The 26,619-nt window shown below is 53.0% G+C and overlaps 1 protein-coding gene across 14 annotated transcripts in view; it reads left to right on the top strand.

Annotated features, from left to right (window-relative positions):
- Atp2b2 (ATPase plasma membrane Ca2+ transporting 2) overlaps positions 1 to 26,619 on the top strand; it is a 301,832-nt gene that overhangs the window by 144,625 nt on the left and 130,588 nt on the right. The window contains exon 1 of one of the 14 annotated variants that reach the window (XM_029478494.1): positions 5,657 to 5,767. The exons of the other annotated variants lie outside the window; for them this stretch is intronic. The gene's annotated coding sequence lies outside the window, so the exon portion shown is untranslated. Of the gene's footprint in view, positions 1 to 5,656; positions 5,768 to 26,619 lie in introns of those variants that run through there. 14 annotated transcript variants of the gene reach the window in all.

Raw genomic sequence — 26,619 nt, 5'->3', positions numbered from 1 at the left:
GTGTGTGTGTGTGTGTGTGTGTGTGTGTGTGTGTGTGTAAGCACATAGGTATTTTGCAGAGTATGTGTGGAAGCATGCATGTTAGCACTCAGGAAAGCACCAGAGAGAGGTCACCATGCAACCACCATTCAATACAGACACCCCTCCACCCTAATTTCTTACCCATGGGTCCCCAACACTCTACAGCCAGTTCCATGCATCTCAACAGAAGCCACACACTCTCTCTGGGCTTGCTCCTCACCTCTAGGTTAACAATACCAAATTCTCCTACCACAGTGATGAATGGCAACTTGTGTGTTGCAATCACACAGGAAGGGGCCTGGCACATGATCAGTCCCATTCCTCCTTCTCCTGCCATTCCAGGGCTCATCACCCCCATCCTGTCTGTCCCCACCTCCCCACTCTCTACCTTCAGGAAGACTTCCAGAGGACTGAAGTCTGGTGGATTTCACTTGAGTAACCAGAGACCCCCAGCCCAGATCCTTTTATTTGGTGAGAACCAGACCAGTCTTTGTTGGCTGAACCACCCAAAGGAAATGAATTTGTGATCTGTGGCTGATGGGACTTTCAGGGACAAGAACTCAAGCTTCCTGTCCCCATTAAGGCATCTCTAGACAGGGGCACTTGAGTAACCTTGGGGGTTTCCCTCTATCCTTTCCAAACTTGGCGCACAGAGGGAACCCCATTTATTGGCAGGTTTCCTACACTAGAAGCCCCAGTCCAAAGAACATTTCCAGAGCCACCAAGAAAGGCAAACATCAGTCAGGCCTGTTCCAGGGATTGCGTTTTTATTCAACAAACTCGCACTCACACTCACTAATTCAATCAATATCTGTGGAGGCTTTGTGTCTGTTGCCAGGAATGCCATGGGCAAATGAGACCCAGGTTCCTGCCCCTAGGAGTACATTAGGATGGTGACACATGTACATGGGAAGACCAGCTAATGGAGAGGGGACATCCAGGGAGTACTTACTCTGCAGGAGGGGCTGCTAGAGAGGACTCTTAAAGGATGAGTAGGAGTTCTCCAGCCAGGGGGTGGGAAGGATGTGTCTGGGGAGCAGAGAGTCAGAGGGTAGGGGAAGTGTTAGAGCAAGGGTGCAGGGGATGGATGGGTAGACAGGAGACGAAGAGACCAGGCAGAGACCGAGGACATCAAGGTCATAAGGCAAGGTGAGTGACTGGGAAGTGGCTGTGCAGTGACAAGGTGGTGCCAGCCTGGCCTAAGATGCTTTACCCATGCTGTCCTTGGGGGCCTCCATCCCCAGCTCTGCAGTACTGGCTCCTGTGTGACCTGCCTTGGCTCCATTGCTTTCTGAGCTCAAAACCCAGTAGGTCTCAGCTCCTCCCCCCAACCCCAGAGGTCAGGCCAGTCAAAGGCACACATCTGCCCACTGGCTTGGGAGATAGATCTGATGGCTTCTGCCCTATGACCAGAGGGAAAATCTAGCTGCATTCCCATACTCACATTGGTGAGTTTCCCAGGTTGGGTTCACCTGAGCTGTGCTTTTTGGGTCCCAGTGTCCCTAATCACTGTGGCATTGACTCATTACTCCCGCTCACTCTGCCTTGTTTTTTCTTATCTGTAAAATAGGGCTATAGCAAGGGCCCACCTCCCAGGGTTTCACAGTGAGGGGTGTTGTACCTTGGTGAATAGGTTGTCAGTGACTGCCATGCAGAGATCACCAGCGGCCAGATCCACACTCTACCGTGGAGGGATCTAAAAGCAAAAGCTAGGAACCGGGGGCTTGAGTGGGATCCCAGCTTCCCCCTTACAGAGGTATCTAAGAATGTCGTCTTCTAGGGAAAGAGGATGCAAGAGACCCAGCATCTCAGATTTCCATGGTGTTTCTCAGGGACCTCCACGTTCCATGTTCGGTCTGTGACTAACACCTGCCGTTCTCCCTTGACTGACACCACTGCTCAGTAGCTAACACGGCTCCCTACTATGGAGTTGAGCCATCTGAGACCCAGAGAGGTTGAGTTCCTTGCCCAAGATCACCTCGAAGGTAAAGTGAGCTAGTTTTGAAACTCGGGTCTGGAGGACAGGAAGTCTGGCTCCAAAGCTTGCAGGGCTTTGGAAAAAGTGGTGGGAGGAGAGCAGGTGTGGGCCCTGGTGCAGCTGAGGAAGGACCAGGCCATATGAACTCTTGGACACACATTCTGATCCACCCAGAGGCATCAACTGCAGAGTCCCTGGCTGTTGCCTCAGACTTAAGAAGCCTCTAGTAGGATCAGAGGGCAAGGCCTGGGACCCCAAATGGACACATGTGGGTTCCGGCTTGGCTCCACCTTCTGCCTCTACTTCTTACTAGGTCCCCAGATCCCCAGGGCTCCATTTTCTCTTCTCTAAAATGGGCCTGCATATAGTTGTAGAGATCAGAGACAGGCACAGAAGAGGCCTTTGGAAGGAACATCTCCCCTAGGATACAGATGTTCTTGGTGACAGTGAACATATTACCAGAGTGCCCTGAGATCTCTGCCCAGGGGCCCCAAGGATACCTCCCATCTCTTCATGGAAAGCCTGTGACCCAGGGAGGAATCTATTGGCTTATGACTCCAGCAGACTGATCTTGGCAAAGTGGCTCTCCCCCATTCACCCCTTGCTCTGCTCCTAGAATCCCAGCATAACCAACCAAACTCTGGAGTCATCGGCTGCTCTCCTGTCCTTCCTACTTATCACCCCTGCCCTGTCCCTGACCTTCAGACCAGGTCCACCATGAGCCAACTCAGGCTGGATGAAAAGCTGTTGGTGACATTCTCAGCTGGTCACCTAGCTATGTGCCATGCTCCCTGTGGGTGGCCCTCATGTCATGTCCAACCTCCACAGGGTTGCAACATAGATGCCTTGTTTGTCTGATTGCTCAATGCTCCAGCTTGTCCAGACCCCGGTTCCTAACATATCCTGGAAGGGCAACACAGTGACCTAGAAGTAGCCATAGCCAGAAGAGACAGCCTAAGGTCCAGGGCAGTATCTGTGGCTACTTCCTACCCTCAAGGACATGGTTAAGCAAAGCATCTGTAGCTTTTCCTTTAGAGCCTCAGCTTGTGCCATTGTACTGTAGGAGATCCAGTTTCCAAGGGTCTTGCCAGGTCTGGTGCTTGGTAGGCCAAAATCACACAGCAGTGATTCATTCAGGCCTTTATTGCATCTGTAACATGGTGGCATCTAGCATATAGGGCCGTAGGGACCCATCTGATAGAGACACAGCCCAGTGAGAGGCATAGACCTGTAGACCATCACAGCATGAAATGGTCAGAGATGAGACAGAGGTACGAACTGAGTATGTGGGACTAAGCAGAATTGTCTGGCAAAGAAGCAGCCGAGGACAGCTTTGCAGGATGAGCAGATACTAGAAGCCACGGGGATGTACACTCAAAGATGGAAGGACACAGAGCCTGGCTTGCCAAGGAGATAGCTATTTGGGTCCATTTCTGTTAGATGCTGGTCTTGGACTCCAAGAAGCAAAATCTGCGAGTGATTGAGAGTCGGAAGTCTTGGAGTCTGTGAGTGAAGCCAGCATGTCTCCATGGAGGTCACCGGGCAGTTCCAGCTCAGTCTTTTGAGGTAGATAAGTACTGGGGTCCCTGCGGAGCATACCCCCTACTTGTAGGCAGCCTGGGCTTGGGACTCACAACCTCAGTCACAGGGGCAGTTTATCCAGGTGGCTGTGTAACTTAACCCGACAGCCACATGCAGTTTTCCCCTCTAAGTGTTCACAGTAGTCCCTAGGGTGCAAGGAGCTGTGGTTTCCTGATCTGTAGGTGGCTCTCTATCTGACAGAGGAGAGGACATAACTGTGGAAATCAGTGGGCCCCAGCCAGTCCCCCCACTCCCGCCACAGGGGAAAATGTGTCTTGCCCCAGAGGTAGGGAAGCACAGTGGCAGGCTCCTGCACACACAGTGGGCTGCAGAGGCCTCTCACCCGATGCCCTCTGGGCCTGCCTCCCTGAGCCATTGGGCCTTAATGGCTTCTCTAGCCTGGTGGGGGCAGGTAGGCCTACAGCCTCCCAGCTTGATCCTGGGGAGGGATTCATAGGGACTGTGCCGACTTGGAAGTCTTACCAAGGTGTGTCCAGAATAACCCCAGGAGGGGTGATATTCCCATCTACAGCTTTAAGAGGAAGCAGAGATAAGGCTGTTTTGAGGGGCTCCAGCTTGGTCTATTGACATGAGGCCCAGGGCTGCCCCATGGGAACCCTAGGAAGGTGTTACACGGGCAGCCATCAGGCCTGGTGGACATCCTTAGAGTCTTAGCACCCCACCCCTATATGCACACGCACGCGCGCGCGTGCACACACACACAGAGAGAGAGAGAGAGAGAGAGAGAGAGAGAGAGAGAGAGAGAGAGAGCCCCTGCTTGGCTGGGGCAGATGGGACCCTCTGAGCAATCTAGCAGTTAGTGATGGTGGTATGGTCCTGCTCAAGGGCCCTCCCTGCCTTGGGCTCTGCTCTGGCTCTCTCCCTCCTCGGCCCCTCTGTGTGGCGGGTTCTGAATTTGGTGCAGTGCAGACTTTCAGCTTAACGAGACAAATTGATATTCCGTGCCAGGCGGAGATGGAGCAGCAACAGGACGCTCGCTCGGAAAGACGGGCGGGCGGCTCCTAGGTGGGCAGAGATGGGGGTGGGGGAAGGAGGCAGGGAGGCAGCTTTTTCTGGACCTGGCTCTAGGGGCACTCCCCTCCCCTTGCCTTGCCCCTCCTGCACCCACTCAGGCTGACAGGTGTTCCACCATACCGGCCTTGAAGGTCCTTCTATAGGCCACACACATTCAAGCAGGATGCCACTCCTGAGGTGTGGGGAGGCATGGTCACAGGGCACCTCAGCTAGTGGAGGAAGTGAGAGACACCTCATTCAATGAGACCCCCCCTCCCTCACCTGGCTACCCGGGCTTTGGCCCCACCTGTCTGGAATTACAGAGGAGTCCACAGGTCTGCCCTGTGAGATGAGAGAGAAGGAAGTGAGCAGCTGGATGGGGGAGTCCATTCCCTCGGATTCCAAAACGGGATCACTCTGGACTCCACAGACGCACTAGTCCAGTGCGGTCACCCCCAACTCCTCACAGATACCTTGGCAGATACTGGGAATGTGCTAACACTCCGACAGAGAAATGGCCTCTTCAAGGGTTCTCCTGACTGGACCCATCCCCACCCTGGAGCAGGTGGGCACACCCAGGCAGCTTGTGGGGCTGCAGAGGGGTGTAGACAGCGACATCCAGCAGCTGGCTGGAGAGTCTTTTCCATAGATAGACCCTGTCACCATAGGCGCATTTAGGTGTTCTCCCTTGTGCAGTCTTTCTTCCAGGTATAGAGCCATCCTGTCTGCATCCAGGGAGCCTGGAACCCCGACCCTATCAAACAAAGTAGGAAGTGACTTAGGGAAGGCACATAAAAACAATGCCTCCTCCTTTGCTCTCACCGCCCCCTTGCTCGTCCGGGGCTGGGCTCTGACCCTCCCCTTCGCGTGCCCTTGACACGGCCTCCTGCGCGAGGGGAACGGGCCTCTCCCTAGGGCTCTGCGGGCGGCCGCGGATGCGTCCCGTGGGAGCGATGCCCAGAGCCGCGCTCCCAGGCGCGGGGTGGTTCGGTCCGCGCTCGCGCCCCTCCCCCGGCGGCCGCGTCCCCCCCCCCCCCCCCCCCGGGAGCGATGGTACAGTCTGCGCAGGGACCGGGCGCGCGGGCTGGGCTCAGCGCGGCGCCAGCTGCCGCACCGCGATTACGGGCTGCCCGCCTGGAACCCGAACCGATCGCTGGCGATTGCCTTAGCCAAGTAAGTAACCGGCATCTCTCCCCTCATCCAAGCATGAGAAAATAAAAAATAAAAAGCGCCCGGCCCCGCTCTCCCCTTCCTCCCTCACCTATTTTGATTTGATTTGATTGCATTTGCCGTTTTTTTCCCCCCAGTGCTGATGGTGGCGGCGGGAGGAGGGGGGTGGTAGGAGCTTGGCTTGTTTATCTGGAGGCAGCTGGGGATGCTTGGGAGCCCGGGCTGAGGGACACTCCAGGGTGAGAGGTTGGGATGGGGGCTGGGGACCGGTGCAAAGAGCCCCGCAGGAGGGGATGCAGGGTCTCAGGTGGATGCTGGTGGCCTCCAGACTGCACATGCCCCCAGGATGTTATGCAAGGGCTAGTGGTGGCAGCCGGTCAGCAGGGACACCAGTCTCCTCTTGAGCCTGGTCCCTGGGAGACATAGAGTACTGGAAGGTGTCCCAGGAAAGCGGCAAGGGGAGGCCCCTATGAAGGGTCTCTTTGATGGTGGGCTGCTGTGTATAGGGATCTACTGGATGAGGAGAGCCAGGCAGGTGGTGGCAGGGATGTATCCCAAGTCCCCTCCGTGGCAGGCAGGGGCAGGAGTGGGTGGCCAGGCCATTTTGCAGCAGTCATGCTAGATGGATGGTGGAGTTGGCACTTTAAGCCCGGAAGCCCAGCTCCTCATCAGCTTGCTAGCTTAGGTGGCCCCTCTGAATACTGAGACACCTGGGGCTCCTCCCTGCCTCCCTGCAGGACCTGAACCTCCCTCCTATGGTCATCAGGTGCTGGCAGCCACCCACTTTAAGCCAAGTAGCTGACCTCTGCTCCACATACTGAATGGGGAGGGGACCCTTCAGCTGGCCGACCCCCGTCAAGGGAGGTCCCCTCAAAGGCTGAGCCTGGCTCGACCTTCAGAAGGGTAAGTGAGTAGGCCAGTCACCAGCAGAGCTGAGAGTAGAGGGTCTCATTGTGAGGCTGAGCCTTAGCAGTGTAGAAGGGGCTCCCCTCCACTGGGCATTGCTCTCCACATCGCTGTGGAGGCAGAGCTGACGTTTGGGGCATTTCCCAGAGCGGCGGTTGCCATCCAGAGAAATTCTCTCTTTTGACGTGTGCAGTAGGAGGGGGCTTGGAGCGCAGGCCTTTGAGCTTGGGGCTTCCGCCTGGTAACTTCCTTGAAGGAGCAGTGGCAAGGAGGGGCTGCGGTCTGGGGAGTCCGCAGAGGGAGGAGGACTAGGAGAGGATGCTAATGGCTTCCCATTTATCCACCTTCACAACCCAGTCGTGAGCGAGGGTGCATGCCTGTGCATAGATTCACTCCTGCATACACATGGACTAATAGAGAACCCACAAGTAGTAAATCATACATGTTCAGATCATACATGTGAACACACAATGCCTGTACCAACAGATGCAATCTGGCCTCTGTGCACACAGCATGCATCTCTGGCTTCTTAAGACCCCATTCTATGCACACCCCAGTGAGTATAGCCTGCCCCCACATGCTTGCAGCCCTCTCACACACAGGAACCTGCAGCAGCTACCCTGGTGTACTATATACCCATGTGGGATGCCCCAGGAGTGCAGGTGACAGGTGCACAGGACCCAAATGCCTGTCAACACAGTGCCCTGGAATGTGCCCACAGGTGAATGACAGAGTCACATGTAAGACAGCAGTGGGCATAGCTGCTGCACCTCTGCAGACACTCTGTTGCCCTCTCAGCTTCAAGAAGGAAAGGTGGCCCTAGGAGCCCTGGGGAGAGGACCATGGGGAACTGACTATGAGGCCAGAAGGACAGTGGATCCTGAGTGGCCACCTCAGCTTCCTGAAGGCCTGAGGGGCGGGTCAGCCCACGTTCCCCGAAGAGCAGTGATTGGACTGAACAAGGCCATCTGTGGTGATTGATGGTCTGCAGAGAAGGCTGCCTGGAGTAGGGAGGGAAGACAGGGGCGGGGGTAGGTGCAGTGGCTGCCCATTGGTCAGACCACCAGCAGCCGGCAAAGCCCACCAGCCCTTTCTGGAACCAGGAAGCCAGCCCACTGGCATGTGGCATCTGAGAGCCGGAATTCCTTCAGTAGCCTCCAAGTTGTCTCCAGCTGAGGACAGAAAAGCTGCCTGTGATTTAGTGTGCAGAGCCTGAGACATCCACCCCTCCTCCACAGCCTGCCCTGCACTCCCGTCACCCAGCCTTAGTGGGAACACTAGTAAATGTCACACCCACTAGCATCTGCAGAGCTCTTTGCCCTGTACACATTACTTCTGTGCAATTATCCTTAGCGTCCCCATGTCTCAGGTGAGAGACAAGAAGCCACCACCCAAGGTCACGCAGCTGGAACTGTTGGCACCTCTTTGTGAGCCATCTAGCCCCTCTGGTATGAGGTCAGACCCAAGACAGAAACCTGAGAGGTGATAGGTACGCTGTCCCCAACAGGGGTGGCTTTCTGTCTCTGGGCTCCTTGTTAGGAGCATTGGGAGGCCCTGCTGGGCTCTTTCAGACCTCACAAAAGAAGCAACAGTGGCCCGTGTGGACCCTGAGTGTCCCAGTGTGTTGCCTTCAGAATCAAAGGGAGGGCACCCCAATTCCACTCCTGGCCACCTGTGTGACCTTGGATGCACACTGCAGCTCTCTGCTTCTGAGCCTCCTCACCTGTGGTCAGGTTTCCTGCCCCACCTTATCCTGCAGCTGTTTGAGAGCTGGGACACTGTCAAGGGCTGTGTGCAAAGAAACAGCATCAGGATCGGCAGGCAGAATAAGGGCCAAGTCCAAGGTCAGAGGAAGAGACAGAGAGGAAGGGAGAAGAGGGGCTTGAAGGGTCTCTTGCCTTGATGGCCAGAGGTCATGGGGTGGGTGTGTCAGGGAGTCCCATGTCTGGCCCCTTTCTTAATACTTCAGGAGATCTGGGCTACTGTTCCAGGTACTTCCCAGTTCCAGCCTTTCCCCTGAACCACAGGAACTCAAGGGAACCGGGAGAGGCCTAGGTGGGCCTGGATGCCATGTTGGAAACAGGTCTTGGGAAAACGGCCCCTCCTGTCTTAAATCTTGTCTCTATAATCAAGGGGGTTAAAGCGAACTATTGAGAAAAATTTTAACTACTGTGTTACCAGCCTATAGGATATATCGGATATATGGGATATATAGGGTATATAGGATATATAGGATATATTGGGTTGGGAACCCAAAAATATAGGAACAGGCTTCTCCTGTTGTCCTCAGCTCCCAGCATTGCCAGTACCCAGCTGAGTGTCACATACACACACATCACGGGGGTGGTCAGATTCTCCCACCATTACCTAGAGCACTGAAATCATCGTGGGAGGCAAGTGCCTCTCAGCCTAGAATCTGAGTACCTGACCCATCCTGCTCTTCCTCCAAACCAGATCCTTGGGCCTGCAGAGGTCCATTTCTTCTTCCTCATGGGAGCCTCAGATGAGGAAGTAGTTAGGGAGAAAGGCCCCTGGGCAGAACAGTCTGCCATGATGCTTACGTAGAGATGATAGCTGGCAGGGGAGTCAGCAAGGCACTGCCAGATTGCAGGAAGGAGGACAGAGCCTCCAGTCTCTAACTGACAGCAGAGCAGGGCCCACTTCTCAAGCTAACATGAAAGAGACTAAAGGGACACAGGAGCTGGGTGAGAGTGTGGTTCTGCCAAGGCACCATGAGAACGGATGACAGTGGAATCATAGAGTGTGGCTGGGAGGACCTACTGGGTGGGGAGGACCTACCGTAGCAGACACCACTATCACGAGTTGCCCTTGGCTAGCAGTTTTGATGTCAATAGGAATTGGGCAAACCTGTATGCTGCCCAGGACTGCTGTCTGATCATAATAAGAATGGATGATACAGCAAGCCAAGGATCCGCCCTGGCAAGAATGCTAAGGCACTCAGGGTCCAATAAGGAGCCCCGTGATGGAGGCTTGCAGAGTTGTAAGGCCTTAAGAGTATCACACACAAGCTGGGACCTTCTACAGGGCTAGAGAGCTGCAGACATGGCCAAGGACCGTGGTGTTGGGAGTGAGAAGGCAAGATGTCAGGGCACAGACAGGACAGATGAAGAAGTCTTAGCCTGCAAGTCAGATGAGCTGGAATCCCGAGCCACTTGGCCCTGCTCCATGCATGACAATGGGCTTTGGTGAGTGCCTTTCATTAAGCTGGTGTCTGGTGGTCTCAGGCTGATCCCTTGTGAGAGGCCACCAGGGTGCAGAGCCTGAGATACAGTCAAGTGGTGTGCAGGATTGATGGTGGAGGCCACAGGAGCTGTCACAGCTGTGGCTCTTTCTCAGCTGCCACCACAAATTCCTACAAGCTGCATGGCTTAAGCAACAGAAAAGTTTTACTCAGAGCCTAGAGGGCAGAAGTCTGATGTGGGATTTGCCCACTTGGAGCCTTTGGAGGGGGCCTGGGAGAATCTGTCCCTACTTATCCCCTAGCTTCTGGCAGTAGTTCTAGTCCCTAGTGATCCTTACCTTGGAGCATGTGGCTGGTCCCTGCATCTGTCTTCAGGCCCTTTCTGCTCTATGCCCAGTGTCTCCTATAAAGATGCTTGCCCTGGGCTTGGGGCCAAGAATGATAACAAACAACATGTAGAGACTCCTGAGGTTCCTGGACCTAGGTATTTATTGAGTGTTCACAGCTACTATGAACTGGCTTCTCTGTCACTTGCACCCACTTTACAGCTAAAGGAAGCAAGGTGCAGGGAGGTTAAGATGGCCCCCAAGTTACACAGCAAGTAAGAGAACTCAGATTTGGACACACATTTCTCCATATTTCCAGAGCTTTGCTGGGGGGGGGGGCGGGGGCGTAGCCAGAATTCCAAAGGGCAGTGGCTCCTGGATCCCAGAGATGGTTGCTGCACACGGAGGGAGGAGGGGCCTGCCTTAGTTAGCTACAGGACACTAGCATGTGACAGTGGGTTGAGAGCCACAGTCCCTTCCTAAGAAACCCCACCTGCCCCCATGTCCTCATCCGTGGGATCATAGTCACGTACTAACACACTGAGTGGTTCCCTTGTGAGTCGCTGTGCTGTGTCCTCAGTGTTTGGTAAATGTTTCTTCCATTTTCTCCGTGGGAGGGGATTGCTTCTTGCAAGTCACATCTTAGGGAACTGGCTCTGCTGTTCAGCTGCGTGTCGTGACACTAGTGATTTACCCTCCATTTGCACCTCTGTAAGATGGGCACGACACTGGTGCTCGTCTTCCTGGTGGTGGGGAGGGGTGGCAGTGACGGGCAAGGGGACTCAAGTCAAGTGCTCACCCTGGCATAGTCCTTGGATGTCAAACAGAGTCTGTCACCATTTCCTTGTTACAGTTGATCCTCTAGGAACATGGGTTTCCCTATCTATGGATTCACAACAGCTGCCTAAGAAATGCTCAGCGGGTTTGGGAGACAGCTTTGTCTAAAGCCTGCCATGCAAGCATAAGGACCTGAGTTCCTATCCCCAGCATCCCCATGAAAATGGGCATGGTTGCTTGCATCTGTACCCTTCGCACTGGGAAAGCAGAGACAAGCAGACCTTAGGGCTTGCAGTCTGGCCAGTCTATCTGCAGATTAGTGACTTCGGGTTCTGTGAGAAACCCTGTCTCAAAGAACAAAGTAAAGGATAATAGTGCAAAACTCCCAGTGTTGACATCCAGCTTCCATATGCATGTACACATGTGCACACTCACCTGCACACAGGTGACACACACAGGCACACACAAAATATTCGAGGAAAGTTTCGAATCTTTACTGAACCTCCCAGGCAGTTTTCTCACCTTTTCCCCAAAATAATATAGCATAAGGTCTGACTGTGTGGGGCTGGATATTATCATCACCTGGAGAAGGTTTTAAGTTTATGGGAGGGTGAAAATTAACCATGGTGACACACACCTGTCATCCCAGCATCGAGGAGGTGGGGAGCAAGAGGATTGGGAGTTCAAGGTTATCCTTGGCTGCATAGCCTGAGCTTCATGTGACCCTGTCTCAATCACAACCATAAAAAGATCTCTGAGAGAATGCTTGTAAATTATATGCAAATACGGTGGTGCTGAGAGGGAAAACCAGAGCATCTGGGGATTGTGGGTTTCCAAGGGGTTCCTGCTGCCCTGTGCTGAAAGTGTTCAAGGCTGCACAGTTCCTCCCTTGGGTGAGTGTGTGGTGAGGTTCTGCATGGGAAGCACTCTGCTGCGTTTCCATAGCATCAAAGAGCCTTGAATAGAAACCCCAGCCCAGTATTGACTGCTGTGCGACCTTGGGCCAGGAACTTGGCTTCTCTGAGCTCAGCATTCTGATCTCTGAAAGTGGGATTGACTTCAGATATCATTGTGGGATGTGTCTAAATAGGGTCCTGCTCATGCCTGGGTGTGCTGAAGGTGACCGCAGAAGGGTAATCCTAGCCCAAGGAGGAAAGTCCTGGGTTTAGAAAGATCCTGCGGCTCAGTCCTTTAATGGTGTGACAGAACCTGTAGGAGGAGCCACAAGTGAATGACCCCATTCTGGGTCTAAGCAGCACAAATCTCTGAAGGAAGAAGCAGGTTTCCCCCACCCACCCCCACTCCCCATGCCGCCTTAGAAGGCTGGGTTTACAGGAGGGCTTGACCTCCTGTTGGGGCCACTCTAGCAGCTGCCTGGTGACCCCACCTGGCTCTCAAGGACCTGCCCCATTGGACCAGAGCTCAAGGGTGACCTGATGAGCTAAGCTGTTGAGTTGTGCAGGGTTGAGGGATCTGCTGGAGATCTTAGAGGGCATCAGCCTTCCTGCATCTTCTCAAGCTTTCCTTGAGCAGGGTGCAATCCTCATAGTCTGGTAGGTGGCACAGTGGTTAGAGACAAAGGTAGGCCCAGGCTGCTTGGGGTCAAATCTGGGCTTGGTCATATCAGCTATGTGGCCTCCATTTCTATATCTGAGTTCTCACAGCTGTGACCTGGACGTTTCGACACATCCTGGGGTAGGGGAAGGGAGGCTTCATTCACTTAACCACGTTAGGTTTCTTAAGCATCCATGCATCTTACTATGGTATAGCATAGTGTGAACAAAATCCAGGGAACAAGATGAAAGGCTTAGCAAGGGAGCAAAGAAACCTCTATCTTCCACACCCCAGGAGCCTCTGTCTCCCCCTAAAGCTTGAGAGTACTCACCCCTCAGAACTGCTGTTCTGCATACAGTTGGTGCTTAATAAATGTCAGCTCATAACAATAAACACCCCAGTCCAGGGAGAATCAGGAAGCATGGGCTCTGGGATTCCAGTGCCTGACCCTCTGTTTCTCTGCTGTGTGATCTGCTGCAAGTTCCTTAACTTCTCTGTGCCTTTAAAATAGAGATAACATAAGTCTCCAACTTAAAAAAAAAAAAGGATTTATCAAATAAAAGTGAAGCACTTAATGTACTTTTCATGCAGAAGTGCCAGCAACTGTTCCATCGTGAGCATCTAGTGAGTTCTAATCCCATAAATGATAGCAAAAATAAACACTGTTAACAAAGTAATGGCCATCAGGAATCCCTAAGGCCTAAGATGCTGGTTGGCTGGAATTGTGTAGCTGGCTCTCCCTGTCCAGGCACTGGCCAGTGTGGACGCTTTGTGGTGTGAGTCTGGGGGTTCTGTGAGTCGCACAGAGGACGGAGTGCAGAGGGAAGCATTGGTCCAGATTCCACTGGGTAAGGGGGACACTTGTACACCAGGGTTCCCCTGCCTGTCCACCACACCAGAGGAAGCAGCGGAGCCTGCTGACCACCCTGCCCTCTCCCAGCTGGCTCCTGGCCTCACAGAGGCTGCCAGCAGCTGCTGCAGAGTGATAGGCAGAACTCTCTCCTGGAGAGATCAGAAGCCCTGGGGCAGCCTATCTAGCTGCCGACAGGGATGAGCCACCAAGGGTGGGGGAGGGGTGCTGTAGAGACTTGGGGATGGAATGGCCTGGCATGGACCAAGGTTCCGGGGCGATGCTGGACAAGTCCTTATCTAGAGATTAGTTTCTCAATTTTGGAACAAAGACGTGGGGCCCAGATGACTTTAAAATTCTCAAGTTCAAAGTCGCTCATATGTCTCTGAGAGTCAAGGTCATGGGAAGGGTCATGGGAGAAAGGGAGCTGGTATCTGTGCATGGAGGGCATGCCTATCAAGATGTCTCTTTCATGGGACTAGCTGGAGACATCACTCAGGAGAAAGGGGCCAAAAGGAGGAAGTGGGGCAGGACAGGGCAGAAGCTATCCCTGCAACAATGCCTCCACCTTGAGTCTCCGCCTCAGCTTGGGCGGCTCTCAAGCATAGCCTGCACCCCAGCACGTCCCCTGAGCTGTGGCAAGTGCAGTGGCCCTTGGTGCCCTGTATGAGAACAGCTGTGAGCTGTGGCTGCCCTCTGAGCAACAAGATGTGAAGTGTGAGCACCCCCTGGAGCAGCTGCCTTGTCCCAGTTCAGACATCTGTGTGCCTAGGGAAGGCAACTGGAGCTCCTGTAGGTCAGGGCTGCAGCAGAGAAGCCCAGGCTGGAGAAGAGGCCCTCTGGGACCCCTCTCTGTCCACTCTCCCATGTGTAGCTGGAGCCCAGGCTGCCGTGTCACAGTCTCCTCGCAAGTGTCTGAAGGCAGGATATTAAGAGCTCTTTAGGCCACTTCTAAATTTATCAACTTCAGTGACTCACTTCAGATGGAAATGAGTCCCTTCTCAGCAGCCCCAGCCCTGGCTTCTGAGCTTGGAGCATCTTGGAGAAGGGAGGGAGGGAGTACAGGGCTAGAAACAAAAATTGGCTGAGCACTTGGCTGTGCCAACGCCCTTGCTGCGGACTAGCTGCACCTAGGTGGTCACTGATAGCAGGTGTCCAAGTGTGACGCTGGCCCTGAGCCCTCATGGGACTCATGTGACTCAGACTTAGCCTGGATGATTTTTTTGGGTCCTCCAGAGCTTCTGCACAATGGACTAGGTTAGTATAGAGCCCACAGCCTAGACCCCGCCGGCGTCTAGGCAGCAGGAATGATGTAGACTGTGGCTGGCACTGTGGTCCACAGCTGTCTCTGGGCCTTTCTTTGTTCCCTGAGTGACTCGGGTCTCTGATAGCTTCTGAGGAAGGGGATTCTTAGCTGAATGAAAACTGGCATCCTGGTCCCTGGGACGTCTCTATTCTCTGAAGCCTCACGGGAACCCCAGTTTTCCTTTCCCTTCCAGAGCAGCAGCAGAGGAATTCGGGCCCAGCGCAGAGACCTAGAAGAGTGAGCGCTGTCCATGGTACCAGTCACGGAACTCAGGGCCCGGGTCCCGGCAGACCAAAGAGAGAGAAAGGGATAAGATAACTCCTTCTCCAGGACACAGGCAAAGTTGGGCTGTACACCCAAGTGTACAGTTGGCCGAGTACACCCAAGAACCAAAAGGAGCCCTGACCTTAGCCCATTCCCCATCAAAGTCCAGCTTTGGGGATGGTTACTTTATTGTGTAAGCATCAGCCTGCCGCTGCTGAGGGAATCCCAGCATGAACACAGACAAGTAGTGTCTCCTGCGTGGGTGACTGTTTTAAGACTGTGACCGCTGTGAGGGAGTGTCTGAGGGTGAGGAGATGGCTGTGCCCAGCCCAGCCCATGCCTCACAGCTACTAACCTGTCACCATGGCTCCCAGTATGTGTCCTTGCTTTACAGGTTCCCAGTGAGGTTTCAGAACTTGCCCCCACCCTGTGGCAGGAAGGTGGTAGAACATAGATGGGTGCTAGGCAGCTACTGTGCCCTGTGGATGGTACTGTGCTGTTTATGGGGCCTTCAGAGGGCAGCTGGGCATCATCAGAGAGGGCTTTCTCTGCCAGTACCGATGGAGGATCCAGCATAGGACAAGGCTTAGTGAATACTCTGAGTCCAAGGGTCTAGGCTGGGTTTTCTAATACTTACTTGCTGTGTGACCTTGTGCAGGCCACTCAAGGCTCTCTGTGTCTCAACATCCTCACTTTTGGAAAGAATGGGGGTAAATAAAAGTACTGATCGCCTCATATGGGAAACAGCCTAGAACAGTGCCTGACAGAGCGGATCCTCCACCAAGTCATAGCCGTTTAGCTGTTCCTTATTAATGATGGGTCAGAATAACAGGGGGAGTAATCCCTCCCCACTGAATCTTTCCCCAGCCTCCTTGACAGCCCCCATACCATTAGGGCAAGCATCACTCAGTGTCTATCTGGCTTATTGCGTTGCTCGCTCTTGAATAACCCTCCATTACCAAGCAGATTGGGAGAGACCAGGATTCATTCTTGTATCCGTACATTTGTGACACCACAGCCCCTGCTCGCCTTCCGAGCCTCGCCTTCCACACCCCATCCACTAACTGCTCAGTCAGTTGAGAGTTCAGCCATCAGAGCAAGGGTGGGGGACAGTGTCGTTCTCCCCCCCCCCGCAGACTTTGCTGTCACTGTCACCCATCTCCAACCCCTTGCTGCGTGCCACCTTCCTGTCATCCTCCCAGGGTGCAATCCCAAGGCCTGTCAGCAGCAAAACTCAGGGTGCCAATCCTCTGCTGCACACCCTGTGGCCCTCCCATGGTGCTCAGGCTCAAAGCCTGGCGTCTCCCCTGGGTGTGGTCCTTACCCCAGCACACACCACCCTTCTCTCTCACTGTCATCCTTTCCCCAAACTCACTGGACTCTTTCCTGCCCCCTGGCCTTCTGCATGTTCTGCTTCCCCATGGAGAACACAGTTTTCCCATCGATGTATATGATAGGTTTGTTCTCGTGAAACTAAGTGTTGTCTCCTACTCAGGACCTCAGTCTGTGGAGTGTCCCCAGCCCTGATGGTATTCTCCACCACTGCACCTGTCACTATGGACATTTGTTTCTGTTATTCCCTTGTTTGTCATCTCATAAGCAAGTAATCTGGGGAAAGGAGGGTGTCTTGTTCACTCTTGTGTTTGAGGAGGAAGGTCTGTGTGAGTGTTTATAAAATGAATGAATGAATGAATGAATGAATGAATGAATTAGAATTCACCAGAACACTGTTGAATGAGCATCAGGGTTGGCACCAAATGGCCCCAGGACACTGTCTTCTCTTCTCTTGGAAAATTCTGGACCACCCTAGAAAATATCCTCCAAGAACTGTTCTGGGCTGTAGTCTCTGCTGAGCCTAAGTTCTGCCTGATGACTCCTGAGAAGCAGGTTTCCTCAGTGTCACGGTCTAGTGCACAATCCTAGACAGGAAGTGACAGTAGACACCACTTGCAGCCTGCCGAACCCCTGAAAGGAGAGGAGGGGAAGGACAGGTAGAGGACATGGAGGCTGCAGCATCATTTGGGGGAAGTGACCTGGGGAGGTGCTGCTGAGACGAGCAAGCAAGTGCAGTCTGGGGTCTGAGGATGGGGATTCTGTTGTGGCTGGGGCCAGCGCAGGTGTCCCCAGGGAAGAAGACCTTTCTGCAGCCTGTTCTTGGGACAGTTTCTGTTTTGTCCCATTGTCTGTAGCACCAGAGTGGACTTGTGGACTCAAAGGAGCCCTTAAAGGTGGGTGTGGGGACCAAGCCTTCATTAAGTGACATTTCTGCTGATGGAACCCACACAGACACCTACCTGCCTCCCCCATCCCCTGCCTTCTCCCCCTGCAGAGGATGCCCCAAAGCTGTCACTCACAGTCCCCAACCCATGAGGTGGCCAGCAAAGAGCTTGCAGAACCATCTGGAAATCCTACTTTCCCTTTTCAAACCACAGCCATCTGACTTCCAGAGAGAGAGCCTGTGAAGAGTGAGGGGGTTGGCAGCACTCTACAGCTCCCCGAGTCTAAGAGAAGCCCTTCCCTCTCAGTGGGATCCAGCCTCCAAGTGGTGAGCCAGCCACAGGCTACATCCCTGTCTGTTTGTCCCATCCTGGCAGACACAGGCTCCGAGGGCTTTTGTTTCTTTTATTTATGATTATTTTATTTTATCATATCTCTATGGGCATGTATAAGTATGGGATCATGTCTGTGTGTGTGCAGACACACATGTGTGTTCAAGGGGGCATGCATATTTCTATGAGGTCAATCTCAGGAGTTACCTGCATTGCTTTTGAGGGGACCAGAACCCTCAATTAGGCTAGACTTGCTCATCCCCAAGCCTCAGGGACCTGCCTGTCTTTACTTCCCCAGTACTGGGGTCATAAGCATGCCCCCACTGCATCTGACTCTGTGAGGTGAGGATAGATCCTGGTCCTCACACTGTGCTGCAACCTCTCTGCAGACTGAGCCATCTCCCCCCCCCCACCTTGTAACTGCACTCACTTTATTTGTGCTGTCGGCCACTTTGTTGTGTGTTGTACTATTCATCCCGAGGCTTGGCAGTCTTTGGAGGTAAGCATGGAGGGAAGAGTTTGAAGTCCCATGCTATTATTCATTGACCAGTGTGTGTGCTCACTGTACACCTGGTGACCAGATTGGGGACGAGGACACATGGAGCCATGATGCCCAGGCTCAGTGCTTACCACTGTGCCTATTGGAACATGTCACTACTTCTACTGTAACCAGTTCCCTGTGACACCCAGAGTCATACATAGCAGGGAGTCTAAGCTCATGCCAAAAGTCAGCTAAAAGCATGAACAGGAGCAGGAGGCAACATCAGAGTACAGCTCAAAGGTCAAAGACGAAAGCTGGCTGGTAGAAAGCACGGGTGCAGAGACTGCCCCCTCACCCCAAAGCAAACAAGCTGTGATTTTAAAATACCAACAGAAAAAAATAGAGGCCTCTTAATAAGGAAAAAGTCACAGAAAAGACAAGGTGATGTCCCTACTGCGTGTGAGGAGCCTGGGCAGCTGCGTGCCTGTGGGCTGCAGCCTGTGTGCAATATTGGCTGCTGCGCCCCAGCCCTGTTCTGCATCCTCTGCACATTTCACTAAAGGAAACTGAGGCTTGTTGTATGTAATCCATGCATTCTGTCCTGAGAAGGGCTTTCTATTCGTCATCTAGAGACTCCCCAAGTGTGATTGCCAAAGGAATGTGCAAGTCCTTGTAGAGTGGAGGTGACCACCCATAGCTGGGTGGGGTCATGCATTCATTCCACAAACATGAGTCAACGTCCTACTATAGTGCCTAGAGACACCAGAATAAGTAGAACAGACGGGTTTCTATTTGCGAGCTTCTGTTTAAGTTAGTGGAGATAAGACAACAGCGCAGGATACAAGCCTGCCTCGGAACCCCAGGGATGTGGGGAGTAAAACTGAGGAAGGAGGCAGGGAATTCTTCCCCGAGAAGGAGACAATTCTGGAAGAAACTTCAAGTTGCTATGTGGCCATTTGGGGATAAGTTTTTGGCCAATATCAAGGCCTTATCCAGTAGATTCAAGAAACAGTGAGGAAGCCGGGGGAGGGGGGGCAGGGCGGGGCGGGGCTGTGGAGCATAGTTAGCAAGTCAGAGCCAAATGAACTCAGAGAGGTTCAGAGTGGTCAGAATCACACAGTGACCTGCAGACTATCATGGAGACTTTGTCTTTTTCTGGGAAGGTAAAAGGAGTCCCAGGAATGGCTACAGTGGAAGAGGGACTTGATGTGGCTCTGATGTGTATGGCAAATGGCCTGAGGGAGAAGAGGAACCAGGGATCCTCTGTAGCTGATGAGATGCAGCACAGCCATGGATCAGGCTAGAAGTGGAGGTTGTATGATGCACTCCCATTCTGAAAGGGCCTGAGAACAATGCAGGCCTTTATGGGTGATGTTTGATGCGACTGTGGTTATGGAACTGAACTGAGGTCAATATTTAGAAGATGGGAAGTACTCGATAATGCTAGGAGAAAGGATTAATGGGAGGGTACAGAGCTGGGGGACAGAAGGATAGATGGACAGGTTTATAAGATAGGTGGTGGATAGGTAGTCAGACAGATGGACAAGTAGGTGGTGAATGTATAAATGTGTGAGTGGGTGGGTAGGTAGGTGATAGATAGATGCGTGGGTGGGTGGATGGATGGATGGATGGATGGATGGATGGACAGATGACTGAGTAAATTGCTGGGTGAGTGGGTAGATAGGTAGGTGGATGGATGGGTGGAAGGATGGAGGAGTGTGTAGGTCATTGAATGAGTAAATAGATGATGGACAGACAAATGGATGAATATAAGGGTGGAATGATGAGAATGTGTAGGGGTAAATGGAAAGGTGGGTAGATAGGCAGGTGAATAGAAGGAAAGGTGGATAGAGAAAGCAGAGAAAGAAGGCAAGCATACTATGGATACCAGACTAAAGTTCTTTCTGAAGCTGTGGAAACCCCACATGTTCTTGAGCAGTAGTGTGATAGAAGGAAACTGTTGGAGCTACAAAAGCATTGCATGGCTTCTGGCACATATCCTAAGCCATGATCTCCCATGGATGCCAGCCACCAGGCTCCTCTCTTTCCTTCTGCCTGATCACCACCTCATTCACTGATTAATAGGTTTGGGGACAATTCCTAGCCTAAGCTGAGAACTGGGGGACACTGGGGCCATGTGTGAATAAATCAGGCACAGTTCCTGACCACAAGACACATTCTCTACCCTCTTGCAGGCCCACCAGATTTATACCAAGAAGGGACAGATCACCCTGTCCTTTCCAGGGAACTTGTATCCCAAAGCCTCTATAGAGGTACTAGGTAAGCCAGAGATTCCTAACAGCTGGTCTTGACCCTAAGAGTCCAGCATCACTGCAGGGTTTGCTTATGTGGGTGGGAGAGGAGGCACTTGACTTACCCAGAGATTTGGGATATGTTCATGTGTGTGTGTGCATGTGTGTGCACATGTGTATACATATGTGTGCATGTGTATGTGTGTGCATGTATGTGAATATGTGTGTGTGCACATGGGTGAGTGTGCATGTATGAATGTGTGTGTTCACATGGGTACGTGTACACGTGTGTGCATGTGTATGTGTGTGTATGTATGCATGTGTTCACATGTGGATGTGTCTCAATCTGCATATGGGGTGGGAAGGGCTCTGTCAATGTGCACTTCACATCCACTGTGTTCTGTGCTCTGTGTGTATTTATCTGCTCATTTAACAAATACTCTTGAGCTCCTGCTTCTGGGTCATCATGTTTGTGGCAGGTGACACAGTGTGGACAAACATAGATGGTGTCCTCAGTAAACATGTATGATCCCAGTCACTGCTGATTGCTATAAAGACGACTAACAGAGTCCTCTCAAAATAGTTTAGATAGGATAGTCAGGAAAATCCTCACTGAGGAGATGACATTGAAGAGGATGAAGACCCCTGGCCTTGCCACCATACAGGGAATACCTGTCCCAGTAAAGGAGCCTGTGCAAAGGCCCTGGGGTAGGAACAAGTGAGGCATGTTTAGAGGCCTATAGGTGGGAAGGAATGAGGCCAGTGCAAAGGCCCTGAGGTAGGAATGAACTAGGCACGTGCAAAGATCCCAAGCCACTGTGGCTGAGGCAAGGGCAAAGGGCAGAGAATGGGGGCGGGGAAAGGGCCCAGACCATGTGGGATTTTGTAGGTGACAGTATAAAGCTTAAATCTTATCTTGACATTAGAAGATGTAGGGGTGTCCATGCCGCATGTGACAGCCATGTAGGAAACTCTGTCCCCTTACTTGGTCCCCTTGCTAGTACAGAGAATAGTGACACCACTCTTCTACAGACAGAGAAACTGAACCCCATGGCTAGTGAGTTGCATAACAAGGTTTGTGCAGCCAAGTCCCAGCTTGACCAGTGGCACCTCAGCAAGCTCCCAGCTAGCAAGTGATGTAAGAGTGGAGACATTAACGGTGGTGATTCTCCACACCTACTCACCCCACCCTGCCACTGGCCTGGGGCCGTGTCCCCTCACTGTCCCTTCAGCCTCAGGTTGTGTCCCTAGTATCCTGGCACAGCATTGGCATGACCCACTACATGCCACAGCATTCTCAGAGCCATTGAGAAGTGAGTGCAGGGTGTATGGATCTCACAGGACTGTTCCAGAAACTTCTGCAGAAAAGTTCCCTTGCCAATGGCACACAGCATCCTCTCAGGGCTGCTGCTCCTGGGAAGCCTGGTCTCAGCTCCAGGTTATAGGATACGTCTCATCCAGAAGTGAGCAGGTGGCCTGGGCTAGACTCCCTTCCCCAAGATTGAGAGTGTAAATGGGGTTTTGAAGACGCTAAGGTCCCCAATGTCGCTGTGGTGACCTGGGAGAGTCCCATACCCTCCCAAGTCACACTGAGGGACCACCAGCTCCCCAAGTTAAGACCCTCTGAGTCCTAGTGGAGGGTGTGTCCATCCCCCTCCTCCTAAGAGACTCTGCCCTACAGGTACCTTCAAAGCTACAGGAGGGATGACCCAAGGCAGAGAAAATACATGTAAGAGGTCAGCCTGTCTAGAATACCTGGCTGAAGCGGGTCATGCCAGAGTGTGCCCTTACCTGCCTTCAGCCCCCATCAAGGTATAGATCCAGCCACTCTCCTCCCCTGAGCAACCCACCTGTCCCCTCCTATGCCCTCACCCATCCCAGAGCTCAGGGACCAAGGCCCTTCCCTGTGATACCCAACTGAGTAACTTTGCCTCACTGAGTCTAATCTCCATGGCTATGATATGAGGAGGCCAGACCTCGAGGGAGGAAGCCCCTGGAACCTTGCTGTCCTAGTTAGCTCAAACTGTCAACTTGACACAGCCGAGATTCGTTGAAGAGAAAAACCTCGGCGATGGAATTGCCTAGATCGGATCGCCCCATGAGTATGTCTGTGGGAGGTTGTCTTATTATTTGATGCAGGAGGGCCCAGCCCACTGCAGATAGTACCAACCCTAGGCAGGTGGTCCTAAATGTGTCAGAAATCTAACTAAGCCCCAGCCTGTGAGTGAGTGAGCCAGAAAGCAGCCTTCCTCTGTGCTTCTGCTTCAAGCTTCTGTTTGAGCTCTTGACCTGACATCCCTCAGCCATGGGCTGTGACCTGAGGGTGCCAGCCAGATAAACACTCTTCTCCCCAGACTGTTTCTCATCGGCCTTTCCTGGGCGCCTTAGAAAGCAGAAGGTAGACTGGATTTGGTGGTACAAACCTGCTACTTGAAAGGCTGAGGCAGGGGGATTGCAAGGTTAAAGTGTGCCTGGGCAATTTTAATAAGATCATATCTCTAAATTTAAATTTTTTAAGGGCTTAGTAGTAAATGCTCCCCTAGCACGTGTAAGACTCTGGATTCTATGCTCCATTCATGTGTGAAGGGTTCCATGCTTACCTTGTATACACAAGGCCCTGGGTTCCATCCCCCGAGAGCAAACACATTTCTGATGACAGTGATAAAGGCGCTCACTAGCCAGCCTTGGGAGCACTACCTCATAGCCAGTCTCTCCTGTTACACTCTTCCTGCCTGTTCCATGGAAGCGACGGCAGACTTGAATCTGATTCCTCATCCATCCCTCTGAAAGGGTCAGGGTCAGTTCTTCCAAGGTCTGGCCCTGGCCGAGCTTCATGCCCAGGGCTTTCTGGGATGCTAACCTCCAGTATGAGTAAGTGCCTTTATGTGCACATCACAGCCCAGAGCACAGGGTTCAATGAAGTAGAGGAATCCAGTGCCCAGAGCTCAGATGCAGGGCTGCACAGAGCTGCCTCCCTCTCCTGTAGGGGCCATACCTTTTCTGTTGGTTCCTTGGGGCTTTATGGTGAGCCATATATGGAAGGTATCTTCCCACCAGTGTAGCGAGCTTGGCGCAGGGCGGGGGGTGAGGTTTGGTCCAAGACTCCCATTCTGCCGACCACAGTCCGTTTGTTATCTGCCATGTTCAGGGGTACTGGGCTGGGCAGGCCTAGCACAAGGGAAAAGAGCCTGAAAGTGGGATGAAAGAGATTGGTAGAATATGGCAAAGCCAGGATAGTGGTCAAAATGCAGGAAGGGAAAACAAGTTCCCTGGAAAGGACAGGGTGATCTGTCCCTTCTTGGTGTAACTCTGGGGGGCCTGCAAGAGGGTAGAGAATGTGTCTTGTGGTCAGGAACTGTGCCTGATTTATTCACACATGGCCTCACCGTCCTCCAGGTACTCAGCCTGTCGCTGTGGTGACCTGGGAGAGTCCCATACCCTCCCAAGTCACACTGAGGGACCACCGGCTCCCCAAGTTAAGACCCTCTGAGTCCTAGTGGAGGGTGTGTCCATCCCCCTCCTCCTAAGAGACTCTGCCCTACAGGTACCTTCAGAGCTCCAGGGACTCAGTTTCCCCACAGCCTTCATGGCTTCAGACTTATGCACAGCCAATCACATAGGATCCCAGGAGCAGGGCTTAGAGAGGCCCAGTAGCCTTCAGGGGCACGGAATGGCAGAAGCTTCAGGCTGACTTTCCCCTGGGAAGTATTCTTCATTTCTCTCACTCTCCTTAGGAGAGAACGAGGTCCCTGTGCTTGACCCATGACCCTCAGCTGTCACCCTCTGTATGGTACTGGATCATAGGGAGGAAGGGCTGATGTCTATATTCAGGCCCTGGCCCTCCCATGGGTGTCTCCAGTGACCAGGCTACCGTGGACCTGTCACGCAGTTCAGTTCCATTTTGGAAGGCTTTCTTCAGGAAGGCAGCTGGAGGCTAGCCAGCAGGCCTTTTCCACCACCATGGAAATTCCCAACAATGGAACCCTGACAAGCTCACAGGGCCCTTCTTCTGCCCACGTTGTTATGAAAAACACCTCCTTGGTGGCCTGGCAGGGGACAGAGCAGCTGAGATCCTACAGTTAAACCTACAGAGAGTTCCCTCTGTGCCACTCCAGGGGAAATGGCTAATCAGACCCGGGGGTGTCGGGGGAGCCTGGGCTGCAAGCTGGTGCCTGGTAGGAAGGGAACCAGGGCAGTTCCAAGGTCTGCCCTGCTACTGGTGCAGGGGCAGGGTGAGTGCAGCCCAGCCCCATATGCTGTTGATGTCACTGACACTGGAAACTATGTTGGTTACTTGACAAGGAAGCAGGTAGGTTGTAAGAGGCACTGGGGTGGGCGGGGCATACTAGGAAGAACACCTGAAATGGGAGAGGCGGTGTCCAGACAGCTCCTCTGCCATCCATTCTTCTCACCTAAAATACGGGGACAGTTACACCCGCCACACCAGGAGCTCTGACATGAAGAGTGTGGCTCAGTTGGTAGGGTGCTTGCCTCGCTTGCATGAAGGCCCAGGTTTGATCCCCAGGACCCCATAAAGCAGGCCTGGTGATGCATGTATGTGCTCTCGGGAGTAGAGGCAGTGGGATACTAAGCTCAATGTCATCCTCACCAACATTGCTAGCTTGAGGCCAGCCTGGGCTACATAAGACCCAGGGGCTGGGGTGTGGAAAAAAGAGGGAGAGAAGAAGAAAGGGGGGAGGAAGCATGTGGCTGACCACACCCTGATGGGTGCTGTCACTCCAACATCACCTTTCTAAGGACACATGGTAGGACAGAAGTCAGACAAGCTCAGGAGATGAATCTGAACCCCACTTAGAACCCCAGCTTTGTCCTACACAAGCTGTATCACCTTTACCTCTTTGGGACTCAGTTTCCTCATCCACAAAATGGGGGGAAAGTTACTTCTCTCTTCTTGTGAGTCTCCTTGTCTGACCCAGAGGGCAGGGCTACCAAGGCTGAGTGTGAATGGCTGGCCCAGCAACACTGACAGGGCTGGGATAGCTATCTTAGGCCTTTGGGTAACTGACAGTGGCTGAAGGTGCCTGTGGGACATGGTAAAGGTGTGGTCACCACACTCTGGGCTCCAGCCCTGCATGTCCTCCGCCGCCCTCGCCCAACTCTTCCACCTGGCCACAGACGAGCTGCCTTATATCAGCTCATGCACCCTGTGGGATGTGATTAGCTGCAGGCCACTCTCAGCCTACGGGTGACTGTGGGTAACAGGACAAGAGGTGGTGGTATGAACAGAGACAGCAAAGACTGGGCAGCAGGACCTGCAGAGCAGTGAGGATTTGCCCTTGGGTGTGGGAGAGCTAGTTTTCTCCTGGCCTTCCTGGGTGGCCAGGCAAACCTCATCTTATAAAACGGGGCAGCAAGAGTGACCCCTCCAGACTGGATGTGAGGACGATGTACCTCAGTCTGGACTACCTGGCCAGAGCCCATCTTTTGTCACCTCCTCCCCTCTGTACCAGGTACCTAGGATATGCCAGGCAGTAGGATCCAGAGTGGCATGTAAGGATCCACATGCCATTTGCCCAAGGCACTCCCATTTTTTACTCAGAAACCCCCACTTGCTAAGAAGCCCCTCGTCAAAAACAAAAACAAACAAACAAACAAACAAAACTGGGCAGTGGACTCCCTAGCATGCTCTCTTCCCTCTTGGAAGCACAGACAGACAAGTAAACATCACACCCAGTGCACAAGGGCTACAGTTTTGCTAAAACTAAAATGCCAGTCAGAGAGGAGAGGGAGGGGCCTGCTGCTCTCCATGGAGAGGGCAGGGCAAACCTCTGCAAGGAGGTGACATGAAAGGGACTGCGTGAAATGAGCATAAGAGACACACGGACATCTCAGCAGAGGAAATGACACCCACACATCCAGATATAGAAAGGCACTGGCCTGCTGCAGGGAGCCAGGGAGGCCGTGCTGAGCAGGCTGGCTGACTGAGTTCCTTGGGATTCCCTTGAGTGGTGAGTGATGTCTATACCAGCTCCAGGCAACTGAAGGGAAACAAACGCCATGGGGGGGGGTAACTTAGGGAAAGATTCAGAGGGATGTGGCTTCAGGCACGGCTGTACCCTGAGTACTTGAATAAGTCTTCCTGTCTCTGCTTGGCTGTGTACTTGTTCTCAAGAATATCCATTCTTACCAGGCACCGCTCACATCTGTCCATAAGCAAGCACAGAGTTGGCCACTCTGTCTCCAGATCCAAGTGTGGCAGTTGTGGCAAACTAAAGTCTAACGTGCTTGATCAGTGAGTGAGATGAATCGGTGGGAGCCCAGGTAGGGCCAGGAACACCTGCCCCACCCCTATAAAAGCCTTACAGACCCTGTGAGGATGCTAAGCCCAGCTCTTCACATGCCAGGAACCACTGGACAATTTTGGCAT

This window comes from Mus caroli, chromosome 6 (assembly GCF_900094665.2).
Source record: "Mus caroli chromosome 6, CAROLI_EIJ_v1.1, whole genome shotgun sequence".
Classification (NCBI taxonomy): Eukaryota; Metazoa; Chordata; class Mammalia; order Rodentia; family Muridae; genus Mus; species Mus caroli.
This window is presented reverse-complemented; position numbering and strand designations above follow the sequence as displayed.